Raw genomic sequence first — 15,582 nt, 5'->3', positions numbered from 1 at the left:
ACTGCAAAAGAAAGGAAGATGACACTCACCATAAGACAGTTCATTAATTCTTAAGACTTCTAAAATATTAATAGGAGTTTCAAACAACATTGCTTGCTTATGCAGTGTCCATTCCATTCACTGTGAAGTTGAGATGATAGGTGGAAATTCTTAGATTACTATATATCCTTCCTCCTACATCACAGTCTACACTTGCTTATTTTCCCATGCTTTATGTTAAAGATGCTCAGAAATTTTCGTACATTAAAAAATCCAACATGATAAAGTGTCTGAGAGCTATAAACAAAGCAGCTGCTTGCAAAACTTGCTAATGTCTGTAGCAGTTCATGGAGGATTTTGGTCTCTGCCTATATGAAATCCATTTGAAGCAACTTCGCTTCTAGACTGTCTCTTTCTATCAGCAAAAAACTGCATTTCAAATGTTAAACCACACTAATAAAGGGATCTTATATTGAATAAAACTTTAAAATGCATTTTGTCCTTCATCCATAATACTTGGATCCCACAATACTTTAAAGCCTAGCCATAAAGCTATTGATGCTAAATTTCTTTTTAATTGGAAGAAACTCCTTAATCCATTTTAACATTCCTTATTCTTACTATTGAATAGGAATGACACTGTTATTTTTTGTAGATTATAAATCTATCTCCCTATAAGCATATCATCATCCATGCTGAAATAATAACTTCAACTAATAAAAGCTTGCCTTTGCCTTTATTAGAAAAAACATAATAATGAATTAAAAAGTATGCATAGTAGTAGGAAGACATTCTAAAGTATTCCCTTTTGCCAGAGGCAGACACTATTAGAGACTGATGCAGGTGTAATATTTATGATCAAGGCTGAAGAGGCCAGAGCTTTGTTAATAAAATTAAGGAGGTATTCCCAATTGCACAAGTGTAAAGGGTGGGTTCCAACCCAGAACCAGACAGAATACTTCAAAGATAGGGGGTGGAGGCTTTACTTATTGCTTCAGTATAGGCAATGCATAAATAATAAAATAAAAAGGTGAGTTGAAATGTAGTACAGTGGGAAACGAACCAAGCAAAGGAAGGTAACATACATAATAGCGATTAAGAATTACAATGACCACTGGAACATCAGGACAGCAAAAGAACAAATTATGCTGTGTAGTTGACACAAAAGAGAAAAAATAAAGAGATACTTCTTCCCAAAATACTGTATAAAATGTAAGGTAGGGAAAGGTGTCAGTGAAGGGAATTCCAAAGATAAAAGTCTATATATTATAGGTTGGTTCACAAAACTAAATGTAAAGAAGTTGTATTGCATTAATGACTTTATCATTAGGAAAACAATACTGAATCCTTAGCAATAAAGAAGCTCAAAGGTGTTACTAATTTGCTATTACTATTAATCACTATTTCTGATAATTATATCATAATAATAGTCTGATTCACTTAAATCAGTACACTGCCTCAACAATCCAGGCTTAAAAATGTGTGATCCTTTAAACCATTTCTATCTAGGATTATGAGTTTTAAAAGCACACAAAAGGAGTAAATTGGAAGTGATAACATACAGGAATTGTTCGAAAACATTGGGACCACTAAACAGAAGTGACCACAATATAAATTATTTCAAAATTGCAGGAATAAGACTCAAACCAAAACCAAGTAATATGACATCAAATTAAAGAAAGGATTTTTCACTGGGGTTTTTGTTGCTTCTTTAGCTTCTTTTGACAATTAGTCAAAATGACCCTAATATCCAACATGAGGAAAATTAAATTTTCACTAAGGATAGACATATGTTGACTGTGTTATAACAGAATTATGGAGAGCATGACTTACTTCAGCAGAAAAGTCAGTATTTGTAAATGGCAAAATCTGCAGGATTGCTTGAGCCAAGTTGGAAATCCTATCTTTGTGAACCCAGTAGAAAGAATCATAAATTGTGTCAGACAAACATCTAAAATAGAATGAGAGAACAAAGAAGAAAAAGAAAAAAAAAAAAAAAAAAGCACATATCCAGGGACTAAAACCCAGATAATATATTATTTAAGTATGAAAGAAATAGGAGGTATGTGTGAAAATCTGTGGGTCTCTGTGGCTCCCAGGGGTTTACAGAAAAGACTGTGAATGATAAGGACATAGTGAGAAAACCGTTCATTTCTTCCCAGCAGTATTCATCTTAGGTCATACACTATCTTCAGGAGGGGATCCTTCTTCAGTGTTAATCCAACTGTACCATTATCTTCAGATGTCTCGGTTTGTGGATGACACCAAGCTGAGTGGTGCATTTGATATACTTGAGGGAAGGGATGTCATCCAGAGAGACCTTGACAGGCTTGGGAAGTGGGCCCAGGTGAACCTCATGAAGTTCAACAACACTAAGTGCAAAGCCTTGCAACTGGATTGGGACAATCACAAGTATCAGTACAGACTAAGGTATGAGTAGATTGAGAGCAGCCCTGCAGAGAAGGACTTGCAGATGCCAGTAGATGAAAAATTTGGCGTGAGCCAGTAATGTTCACTTACAGCTCAGAAAACAAAACATATTCTGGGCTGCATAAAAAGAAGAGTGGTCAGCAGGCTGAAGGAGGTGATTCTCCTCTCTACTCTTGTGAGACCCCACCAGGAGTACTGCATCCAGCTCTAGGCCCCCCACTGGAAAAAAAAAAAAAAAAAAAAAGTCAATTAGTTATAGCAAATCCAGAGGAGGGTCACAAAAAAGATCAGTGTGCTGGAACATCAGTGCTATGAAAAAAGCTGAGTTGAGTTTGTTTATCCTGCAGAAGAAGTTTTGGAGAAACCTTATTGTGGCCTATTTACTGAAAAGAAGTAAATCAACTGGGGTCAGTGACCAGAAACTAAGTTGCTGGAAGAAGAAACGTAAGCTAGGAACTCACCAGAGAAAATAAATTGTCTCACAAAATACCAGTCAGGCCAAATTAGCCTTATTGTTGACTAACTGACTTTTTTATCAACGCCAGGAAGAACAGGGAATGAGATAGAGGCAGTACAAGATGTTACATAGGTCACCAAAAGTAATGTGTTTATTTCCAAGTACACTAAAGTAGTTTGCAACATTATATTCATGCAACATACTTATATTCAAATGCAAAATCAATGAATGTGAAGTATCATGAAGAAGTCTGGCAGAGGAGAAAACCAAAAGTGACAGTGCAAACTTATGTGGAATTTATCTGTTATTAGATTCCTAATAAGGCTATTCATATGATATCTTTCATAAAATGGTACATAAAAAAGCCTGAATCCAGGGCACTAATCCCCACATCCAACAGAACAATCCAATCTCCATCCAATCCAATCAGGAGTAGGACAAGTAAGTAAAAAAAGACAAAATATTATATATGATCATGTGATGACCCAGGATTTGTTTTAGAAAATTTATCAGTGATTAAATAACCAGAATATTCTTCAGTACGGTAAGAAGTTTCCAGGGGTATGGAGACCCTTAGATCTGCTTGCTGGACAATTCTTGCTATGTCATGTACTTCAATGCGTTTCTGTAGGACACTTGAAAGGTATGCTGAGACATTACCAATGAACTGCCCAATCCAAAAATGGCAGCTTGGTCTTCAGGATCTCTCAGAAAAAACAATATCTTTCAGTGTACATATATATATATACACACACATATATATATATATATATACTTTCTGGTAACAGGAAGCAAAGATAAATTATCTTAAAACTTGTAACAAGGAACAGGCTGGTTCATTAGCAGAAATCTGTATTCAACAGTGAAAGAAAGTTCTAGCCCCTCATATCTGACTTTGCATTAGCTTTAGCCAGAGTAAATCAGGCAAAAAGATTCGCTAAAGGTTGCAGAAGTTAAACCTCATGTTTGTAAATCTAGGCAATTATGGCATATGTGTTTGTTTTTCCAACAAAGGTAGTGAGAGGAAAGAATGAAGAGATACATATTAGTAAAAGTCAGGTGTAAAGCAGTTCATTTTTGCTTGATTTTTAGTTTCTAGACACTTAAGATTCTTTGAATCTTTCTGTATAGAACACTACCACAAATCCTTCCTAAATGTATTTAGCTTTTCTTGGGCTAATCCCTTAGCAACTCATTTGTAACCATCCTTTCAATTAGTATAGCACCTATTACCCTTAAAATTCTAAGGCTTACTACCTTAGACAAACTAAAGCTTTAGGAAGTGTTAATTAGGAGTTACGGGACTTAATTAAGCAAGAGGAGGAAAAAAATTCTCAAACACCATGTTGCTTTACAATATGTATTTATATTCAGATTAACAGTTAATTCTGTTACAAATAACAGTTACAACATTTTAGTTTGAGAACTTATGTACCAAACAATAAGAAAACAAAATTGACTTACATAGGCTTTTCGAAGTGTTATACATTATGTACAAAGCCACCTCAGTTCCAGCATTGTTACAAAAGGGATAACTGAATGACTGAAGCAGAAAAAGCTTTTTACTCGTGGCCTGTAATTCAGGTAGTATTCCATAAAGCAAGCAAACGAATTCCAAAACTGTCTGGCTGGGAAGCAAAGCATGCTGCTTTGTTCTCTAAAGATCTTTGGTGCACAGGTATTAAAGAAGTTTCTCAATATTAAGGATTTTTCCTTTCACTAGTAAGAATCCACTAGGAAGAAAGAAGATTGGCTAAAGCTGTACAAGAAACATTTTCAAAATATTATTTCAAGTCCTGAATAAAGTTCTTTTGAAGAAAAGGTGTGGCCAGTTTTTAGCCTGTGTCAGTGAATGAAGTACTGTTGCATTTGGTCTTTCACTGTCTTTATAAATAATGTTTATTCAAACTATGTTTCCAAGTCACTCTGGTTTGGTCCCTTACTTCAGGAGGAAAATATCTGCCTGATGAATATTAGGCAGATGTTTTCTCATACAAGTAGTTTGATCAGAATAACATTTTGTGCGTGCTTAGAAATATTATCTAATATGATAAAGATGTCTGCTACTTTTCTAAATATACTTTTTACAATTTTATTCTCCAAATCAACTTTAAATTTAGAAATTAAAAATGTTAACAAATTCAGAAAAATATCTTCTGGTAAGTTAAAGGGAAAAATGTACATGAAAATCACTGAAACATCTGCCAAGGACCCTAAAAATCAATTCATAGTTATTAATGGTGTGATAGAGTAGCCTTTCATATTATGATCATGACTATGGTACAGATGTGTCTTGTTTCATCTTTATTGCAGCTTCAAGGTTGCAGTTCATCCATGGGGAATATACTGTGGTCATGTGGCAGCACTTTTTGTGGTGAAACATTTAAGATCCATTCTGTAGAAACAGCCTGTATCTACAGGCTGCAAAGATAAAGTTTTCTTGTAAGGTAATCTTAAAGAAGGATTGGTGTCCCTTCACTCAGTCTTGGCAACTGTAAGACGTGGGCTTAATACTATCTAGCCTGTAGAGGAACTCTATTTTGAATTATGTTGCTTCAGAACAGTAAGTAGATTCTACCTCTGAGTAACTTCCATAAGCATGGATCCAGATCCTTGGAAGTTCATTAACTTTACACTTTCTACTCCTTTGCTTGATCTAATTCTAGAAAGAACTGAGAGTCTTTGTTCCCTGTTTTCCTAAATAAGGTAGATATGATAGAAAGGTCAGCAGACAATAGGGTGAAGTTGTTAACCAAGTAGTGATAAAGGCCAGCTGTGCAAATACAAGTGCAGTTTAAGTAAAGCATAATCACAGTCTCCAAGTTACATATTTTTCCCTTAAACTTCAGATCACAAAGTGCAATGGCATCAGTTAAGCATCATAACAGCCCTTTGATGTATTACCATACATTGGTTATATTAAACTATTTATTTTTGCAATCAGAATCAGAAGAGACCACTTAATGCTGGATACATATATAGTAATGACAAAGAGATGGTAGAAACAGTGTGATCCTTTCAAGTTTTTATTAATACTTTTATGGCCTATATGTCTTTGGGTTTCAAAGATATTCAAAGAGTAAAAATTGTGATAATTGTATCAAAAACCTGAAATGACAGTAATATAGGTACCTGTATTAAATAGAACTTACGTAAACTGTGATTTTTATTTTAGCATTTTTTCTTCAGTTTCCTAAGTTATTACAAAAGATGCAGATGCCTTCTTATATCTAGCCTTGAAGGTGATACAGTGTATTGATTTGACACATCTTGAGACCTAATAATCAAGTACATGTTTTTATGATTGGCTGATGTTGCTTGTGTCTGGCTGCCTAAAGAATTTTAAGTTGACTGAGGTCATCTATAGCCTATAGATAATCTACACGACTAATAAAAATGCTAAGTAGACTGTCAATCTGTTTTCCAATCATATCAAACCTCCTAATCCAATTTGTAATTTTCAAGATGAAACTAATCTAAAAAAATAAAATATAATATATGTGTTTACTAGAACAGAGTGATATATTGCCAGTATGCATCTAGCTGCATTTAAACATTCGAGCTTTTTCTTGAAAGGCTATGATAATGAATATCATAGCCTGGTAAATTTTTAACAGATCTTTATGGACAGAACATTGTACTGGCGATTATTATCCAAAGGAAAAAAAAAAAAAGCCAAACCACCCAGCTGTATCTGAGCCTCAGATATGTGAAATGCATTACTCTATAACCTTAAAAATCTAGTTTGTGCTTTCTCATAAGGTATTTTCAGCTGCAGATTCATATCTGAGGATGGTATCTGGTTGAAAGTATACATTATAAAAATAATAGTAATATTTGGTACTGCATACAGTCAACTCCAAATATTTTATTTTGCTGATGTGGTAGAATGATGTAAATTTTGAGATGAGTGGACTTAGAGATATAAGACATAGGAACTGTGACTGTGGAATAGTGTATTTCAGTGCCATGTCAAAACCCTAAACCTAACTGTGTATCCAAGACTACCCTTCTTCAAACTAGTAGGTGTTAGCAAAGAAGCTGTGGTCCAAAAGTTCACACTGACGAAGAGTAAGTAGTATATTTTATTTCCAAGATGTGTACCTAAAGAAAACCATATATTAACACAGACCATGAACTTCCATTTTCATCATTAGTCAGGTAATTTCTTAACTTTAAGCTTGGTTTAAACTCACACAGAGCAATATATTGGAGGGTTCACTGATATATTGTCAGACTTTTTTTAGTTATGTGAATACAGATTTTACAGCATAAACCAGCTTGTAAAACGTTACCATGATTTTCTGCTGCAGGCACTTTAAATCTGATAGACTCACAGGCAAATGTGACTATTTCCTGATACAGTATTTGCCAATATATGCTAAATTTCTCTTCAGTTTGCTTTTTAAAGATCAGATTCCTGAAATAATGTAAACATGCTTAGCTTAGAGCATTAAATATTGATTCTGAATGTTTTTAATTAGATAACTACTGCAACAAATAAAACAGATTCATACATGAGAATCCTATTATTTAGCCTTTGTCTTCAGTCATACAGCTATATGTTACGGAAACAGAATAAGGAGTTAAAAATTTTAAGGCCCCAAATTTGTCTTGGCTTCTGGTGATCTGTTGTTCGGACTGAGGGATTTATAGTATTTTCCATCCAGCCTGATCTCTTCATTTTCCTTCCCATGAAAACCAGAGAAAAGGGGAAAGGCTGCAGTGTTGGGTTCCCACATCTCATGCTAAAATAAGATGGAACAAAGATCATCCAGACTACGAGCCGGGAGGTGCTCCTACATCCCGTGCATGCTCTACCACTAAAGACTAGCTAAAAGGACATAAGTATTATTTTGCTTAGTAGAAGAATGAAAAGAACGAAGTTACATGCCCAGTTCTAAGATAGGAATTGGAAATATTGCGAAGGTGCTCAACCTCCATACACAGTGAATGAAAAGAGCTTCGTACTTTATGATAGAATGTTGGGTGTTCATGATGAAGGATGCAAAATGAGACAGCAGGAAAAAGTAACTAACATTATACATTTTGGCATTTTTTTCTTTGCTGTCTAAGTCTCTCTTCAAACAGAAAACCTCTAAATAAGTGAAGTTGTGAACTCGTTTATAGTGAATTTTGGGTGTTTTCACAAGATGGGCACAATTTATTTGCCCAAACGTATGTCTACTTCCATTTAAGGCATTAAAGTATGCTGCCTGGCTTTTACCCTTTCCTCATAACGGAATAGACCTGCAATTCTTTTTTACTATATTTTTCATTCACATATGAGGGTCACAGCTTATTTTCTAAAGTTTATTTTCTTAGTTACTTTTGTGTATCTTTTAGAAGTGATGTATAGATTTCCAGGACCTTTCAGACAGCTGAAGGGGAACGTTCTGCATTCAGGTAAACTTTGATGATATTTTCATTTTGCTACACTTGTAATTTCTTTTAAAAGCAAATAAATAAAGTTTGGGGTTGTGGTTTGTTTTTTTTTTTTTAATAAAAATGAACTTGATTAGGATTTTGATTAATTTCAGGGTACGATATTTTAAAAAATTCTCCAAATATATTAAAAAAAATAATTAAAAGTGCATCACTGAAATACTGTAAAGGTACAGAACTAATTTCCATTCTAAGTGACAGGGATTTTAATGGAGGTAGATTCCAGATTCACCATTATACTTTTTCTTTACAAAAGAATATTACTGAAATCTACTTATGTAACCCATAAATGTGATTTTTCTTAACCTCTTTTGGATACTGTAGGATCCATGTTTTGTGTCAGGACTTCCAGCTTTAGGAATTGTTGATGCTATGACCATTTTAGCTGTAGCTGAACTATTACATACATAATCCCCCAAACTGAATATCATTTTCAAGTGATTATTTTCTAGGTGAGATAGCTTAATGTGCAATTAAAAATCTAACTGTAACTTAGAGAAAATTGAAAAATGCTATGAAAAGTTACTTGGAAATCTCTTAGTCAGTTATAGCTAAAGTCTGCCTGTGCCCTACATATAGAATAAAAAAAATAAAATTATACCTTCCTTTCTTCCCAGTTTAGCCAAGTAGAAACTTATCTGATCGTGATTTTGACCAAAGAGAAAAATAAAGGCATTGCCTTCACCCTTTCTGTAGTAGATTCATGGCAAAAAAATTGGTAGCTGTTAGGAGAATTGATGTTCTTTCTCATTCAAGGAAGCCAGAGGAATGTTGAAACACTTTCTGAAAGAGAAAAAGTGAACTGGTTTTCAGTTATGCCAAAGTAAGGGTCGATGTAAAGAATTTCATCTTACTCTGGGTGATACTTGATGTTGCACTCAACTCCCAGAAGATCATGTCTGAGCTCATTTTCAGTAATTTCAGTTAATTTTGGTTAGTTATCAGTAGGTAAGAAAATAAAAATATCTTGGCTTTTTCTCTTCCTGTCCCTCTAATTGGCAGAATTTCAACCCAAGTCTTTAGATTTGTGACTTTCATCTCTTCTTGACTGTGCCAAGAATATATTTTGGCATCTGGCATTTTAACAATAATATTGCCAGTGACCAGGCATTCAATAGAATCAAAGTACTGGCACTGTATTTTGTAATTTTCACAGAAGCATTTGATTTGATTGACTCTAGAATGCTGATTAGAGGAGATAAGACTATGATGCTCTTGAGGATAAGTCATTTAACTCAGATTCATGACTGCTTAACAAGAAGAGCACACAGATTTGTTCTACAGGGCAAGGAATCTGGCTTGGCTGAAATGGACTGTGATGTCCGCCAAGACTCAGTCTTCAGACCATGTTTATTGAATTTATTTGTCAATGATTTATTTTTGATTGCATTAAATCTATTTTACAGCTGTGTAGATGATGCAATATTACAACATGGTTCTAATTCATTGGCCATGTAGAGAAGGATTCAGATAATTTATGGAGGAAACTTTAAAAAAGAAAGCTTTTCCTAATGAACAAGAAAACTGCTAACTATTAATTTCAAAACAAACCCTAAACACTTCTGCAGTCCTTACACAGACAAAAAAAAAAGAAAGCCCTCCACTGAAACATACACTTAAGTCATGGCTTAAGGGTTGCACCAACACAGTTTAGTTACTCTTGAGCAATTTTGTATTTAAATGCTGATAATTAGAGGCAGGTATCATTTTAAAAGGCAAGAACTCCACTTAAGTTCATATTGTACTTAAGCAAAAGATGAAGCAAGACACAAAAAATCTGCAGTGTGCTGTCAGATGAAAGGTCATTTAAATTTAGAAAAAAACCCAGAGTGTAATATCAATAAAAAGCTATGTAGATTTATTTTATATTAATGCTATAGATAGATAAAATCTAATTTACCTTTAGGCAAATTTTCAGATTTGTAGCTTGACAGAATATAAGAACAGCAGCTTTTATGTGAATAAGTCAACTTACTTCTTCCTCAGTGAGTCTGGAACTATGCAAATATATTTTATGTTTGGAGAGGCCCCTGGTTATATGAAAACAATTCTGTTGTTTCTTTTAGACTTTAATTTAATATTCTGAGCCTTGGAGGGAGAAATCATCATAGACTCATTTACCCTGCAGTCAGTGTGACAATATGGAAGGATACATTTAATGCCTTAGCAGTAAGCATTTTGAATAGGCATCCAAAGGTGATAAGAACTGAAATAATCTTTGGTAAAATTCAAATGCAGCTTAATTGAATATTTAAAATCATTTTCAAGGTATAACTGAGAATAAATTATGTAATGATGTGGTAGGAATGATTTCATTTTATATTTCCTTCTGTTTAGAAGTACCACAGATGCTTGGAGAGGGATAGGGCAAGTTTCTTGCTGTGAAAGTCATTTGAGATGCAATATGAAGCATTATACATTAATGAGATTTTATTATCTCTTGTTCCAATATTTTTATTAATGCAGGTGGTAGTTTAGACTTTCATTTCATATTGTCAGCTTCTGTTGTATTTACAATTTTTAATCCTTTATATTTTAATACAGACATTATAAAAATGAAAGAGTTCTCATATGCAGTGAATAGATCATATATGAGCATATGTAATACACATTCTTTCTTCAAGGCAGAAATATTTAGATGCCTCTCCTCTCTCTTCCTTTTGTTTCAGGTCTTGGTTTTGAGGATTTTTACATTTTCTGACCTGTGGAGAGATCGCACAGGATAAACATCCATGCCACGAAAACCTGGTTATGCTTGGCTTCATATTTTTAAAAGTCAACAGAATACCCTAAGTCTTGGATGTATGCATTACTGATATCTAAGCCCTGTGTAAGTACTCCAAAGGTTAGAATATGCTAAGAAGCAATATATATTTATTTTGAAAAATATTGAAGTTCTGAGTGCTCATCCCATTTATCAATAAGTACAGTCATCTAATCAAACTGCAGCTTCAGTGAGAACAAACAAGAGTTTTAGCTCCAAATTTCAGTGACAGACTTTGATACCTGTCATCAAGTAATGCAATTATAAATGCTGAAAATATGTTTCCATGTACACATGAAACTAAGAAATGCATACTTTGTTCATAACTCCAAGCCTATTGCAGTCAAGACTTAGCTCAGAGGATTTCTCATGGATGTTTATATGGGTCACTCTGTTGTTTGTTCTGCTGTGTCTTCACTATACCTTTTTACCTGTATTGCATTCTTCTCCTGCCATAACTATGCTAGCAAAATCCAGAAAATATGGATTCCTTTTACTAGAATAGCTTGTTCAAGTCAAGGAGCTGCCTTAATAAGATGAATCCTTTCTAGGGAGAGTGTTGCCAGCATTGTTCTTTACATGTATCTGTCCTGTACTCACGTATAAGTAAACAAGTCTTTTGTGTGAAAAATGTGAAGGAAAAAAAAAAAAAAAAAAAAAGTCTAGGCTGGTTTCAAAGTCAGGAGTCATTCTCAAGAGAAAAGAAAATTCTTGAATCAACAGATGCTGACTAGTGAAGAAAGAAAATCCTGGTGATGAGGAGTGTTACTGTATTTAATTGCTTTAAAATAGAACAGAGAGAAATAGAAGACTTAAATCCATGGAGCTGACTATCCATGATGGCCTCAGGGGCAGAGACAGAAGTGGTCTTCATTGCCTTATGCCTGACATTTTCCTTGCCTTAGTCAAGCTACAGATGTGTAGACTGAACATGACAAGGGTCACTTTGAACTGAGTTACTCCTTTTTAATTGCTGGCTGTACTGACAAGTCCTTTTGGAGCTCAAAATTAGAGATTCTGAGAAATAGAGGTTGCCAAAACTCTGCTCTTAATTCCGTTTTCTGATTTGCACATCTTATCAAAGACTTAATGTCATTATGAAGTTTCTAATTCAAAAACAGTAACATCAAATACAAGTGTTCAAATTTGTTTTGATATTACCTTCTGTGATAACTTATCTCCTGTAGCATGGTGAAAAAGGAATCAGCCATGTGTTTGCTACTTTTTAAAACTTCCTTTTTATCTAAGGATGATATGGTTCCCTTTAATTTCTTTAAATACGTGTTGACAATCTTGTTATCTTCACCAGTAACTTTGAAGATCTGAAAGGATCTGTCTTTGAGTGATAACGAAGATAAAGGTAGAGAGTGTTTAACCATTCCATGATTTGGAAGCTATCAATACCAAAGGTAAGCAAGAACAGAAAAAAACTTAAACTGCAGATAAACTTCTTTTTTCCTTATTAATTCACATGTCAAAACCCTCTTGCACATGCTGAATTTATTTTAATGTCAGTTAAATTTTTGCATGTGCAGGAGATCAGGCTACTGCTTCTGTGGGGTTGTGAGAGGATTTTCCCCAAACAGGGGGATCTTAAAAAAGAAGCAGAGGTAAAATCACCATGAGCAGGTCAGTTACAGATCTGTTTCAACACTTCTCAGGCAAACTAATTTTTCCATTCAGTTTATACCTTAATTTATGTTTTGTGCAATGAATCACTGGGATAACTCTAACATTTGCATTCCATGATTTTTGAATGTTTATAATAGAAACTTTCATGTTCAATTGACAAATGGTTTGTATTAATATCAAATTAGATTTAGGAAAATCATTTAATCTATAAATGACATCTGGTATTTACAGTTTTAGAGTCTGATGAAGATAGATGCACTACCCTACATGTTTATAATATTTTGTAAATTTGCAAATGCATATTTAAATTGATTGTATCCCTCTCCCATCCTTCAAATGTCACTGGCCCTCTAAGGGCGTAGTCCAAAGCTCAGTTTCATTAAAGGCAAGACTTACAGGCTAAATGTGTAGCCTAAAATTAAGCAAAGACTAAGAACATTCTTAAGCTCTGGGATACCACTCTTTCTACTGGTAAAGTCTTAGTGGGTTCCTCAGCATGATTTTGGCCTGTGCCAGCTAGACTTTAGCTGACTAATTCCCAGATGTAGTTCAAGAGTTAGTGTGAGCCAGAGAAAATCTTGAACAGACACTTTCTGTGAGGCCGCCATGTTCTGAAGCATGAAGAGTTTAGTAGTATGGGTGTGGGGCCTGTGTTGGTTGCCCTTGGTGCACTGTATAGACTTCCATACACAGGGCTGTGTTTGGATAGAACTGGTCAGGAACTTTTGGGGGTTTTCTTGGTTTGATCATAAATAAAACATTCTTCATGAGAATGTCCCTTTCAATCTCAGTAAGTGTAGAATTCCTAGTCAAGAAAGGACACAATTCCACTAACCCATCCAAGAAGTAAGATCCTAGCTTGAAAGAATCAATAAGTGGGGAACCAGTAACCTCCAGCCCATAGAAGCGTTCTTCTGTGAGTTAGTGTGATGGTGTCTGGGATCTCAGTATTAGGCTGAGAACAGGTGCCAGGATACTGTTATACTCGGAGAGAAAGAGTCAAGTGGTATCAGAAATTTTAAATTTGAAGTGTCTCTTCTGAGTACCCAGAAAACAGAAATCCAATCACTTTGGCTTGGAAAAAACGTATATTTAAAGACAATTTTTTTTTAAAAATCTCTGGACTAATTCCACTTCTTTGTATCGTATTTTTTTTTCTCATTCAACTAGTATCTTAAATGTTTTTGATTTTGATTTATTCAGAAACTGGTCTTGAATTTTAAAGACTAACGTTTTAAGCAACAAGAAAGATAAGGGTCATATGGATGCTCTCTGTGCATGTATGTGTGTTTGTGTATAAACAGTCCAGTAAAGGAAAATGCATATTCTGCTGTAAAGTGACATTTATTAATTATTTCTAGTGTATCAGTGTTTGTTTATTCTCTTGATGTTAAATATGTCTAGATGGAGAAGCAAAGAATGGTTCATGAGGTTCTTTACAATGGGTTAATATCATCTACTTTCATGTCAGGATTTAACCTATAAGAGTTTAGGCACAATTTGGGCTTTTAACATCATTTTACATTAATGCAGAATGCAATTATTTATTATCTTTTCCTTCCTATGCATGTTAGGCACAGGAACATAGAAAGCCTTTGGAGTTTTTAAACTTATGTTGCTCCACAACAAACTGTACTTCTATTATATATATTTTTTCAAAAGGTAGAGACAGATTTGTAGGTTGCAAGTTCTGAATGAACTACAGTCACAACCAAAAGCAGGTACCCCTGAGGTACATGTTTGTGTACCTCTTATGCAACATGTACTCTCACATAGCAATGAGAATTTTCTTTGGCTATATTCTGGCAAAGAAATGTTGTATGTTTAATGGATCTTTGCCAAAGTGAGAATGAGTCTCAATGCATGAGAGTCTATAATAGAGTCCCTGAGACATCCTTGCTAGAATGAGAAAGAACATATCTTTCCTTCAGTTCTGCTCATAATTCCAGTGGCCAGCATGCTTGCGCATGTATTCCTCAAGTGCCAAGAATAGTCTTCAGTGCTCCAAAAAGACAGTGTCTGGGAGAACGAATTCATTGCCAGTCTGCAGAGCCAGAAAGAGCATGCATTAGGGAAAGGAAGCATGCGTTTTATCTTGCCTATAATGCTGTTGCTTTGTGCAGTTCTCCAGTGCTTTTGTAAGGTTTATGGATAGTCTTGGCCTCTGAAATCATAATGTCTCCAGACACTGCTGCTTCTCAGCTCCTTTGCCAAGACAAAATAAATCAGAAGAATATTAATGTTAAGACTGGGAATATTCAGGGAACTTCTTCAGGTTGGTCAATCTTTTTATCCAGTAGTTTAAATTCTATTTCTTTTATCCCTATCGAGGAAACCTAGGGAAAACAAGTTTTCTAACTTGAGCAAAATCTAGTTTTTATCAGCCATAGAAGAAGAACAAGTTTTGCCTGTGCAAGTGAATAATCTCTGTAAGGCATATAAGAAATGCTACAGGCATTAAATTTTTCCTTTTCTTCATTTAGTTCCAGTATTTTTGTCTCTGTTCGATGATTCTATTCAGTTTCTGGTTTTCCTTTTCATCTCACTTTTCTCCACATTTTATTTAAAAATTTATTTTCTCTTTTTCTTATCTCAGCTTGTCATATTGGGATTCTGCAGCCAGTCCTGGCTCTGTTGAACTTTCGTTCACACAGCTTTGAAACTGGTTGAAAATAGACTAAAAAAATAATCTGTTGTTGGCTAAAATGTGACTGTTAATTTCATACTCATCAAATGGATATTGTGTACAGATGTATATATATGGACATTGTGTGACATGATCTTTTGGGTTCGCTTTCGTGCTACGTCTGACCCTGCCTGTACAAACCCTGCTTTACAACATCATCTGATGTGAGCAAGAATAAAGTTCCTTCGG

This window comes from Athene noctua, chromosome 2, assembly GCF_965140245.1.
Source record: "Athene noctua chromosome 2, bAthNoc1.hap1.1, whole genome shotgun sequence".
Taxonomy (NCBI): domain Eukaryota; kingdom Metazoa; phylum Chordata; class Aves; order Strigiformes; family Strigidae; genus Athene; species Athene noctua.
Note: the sequence above shows the minus strand (reverse complement) of the source record.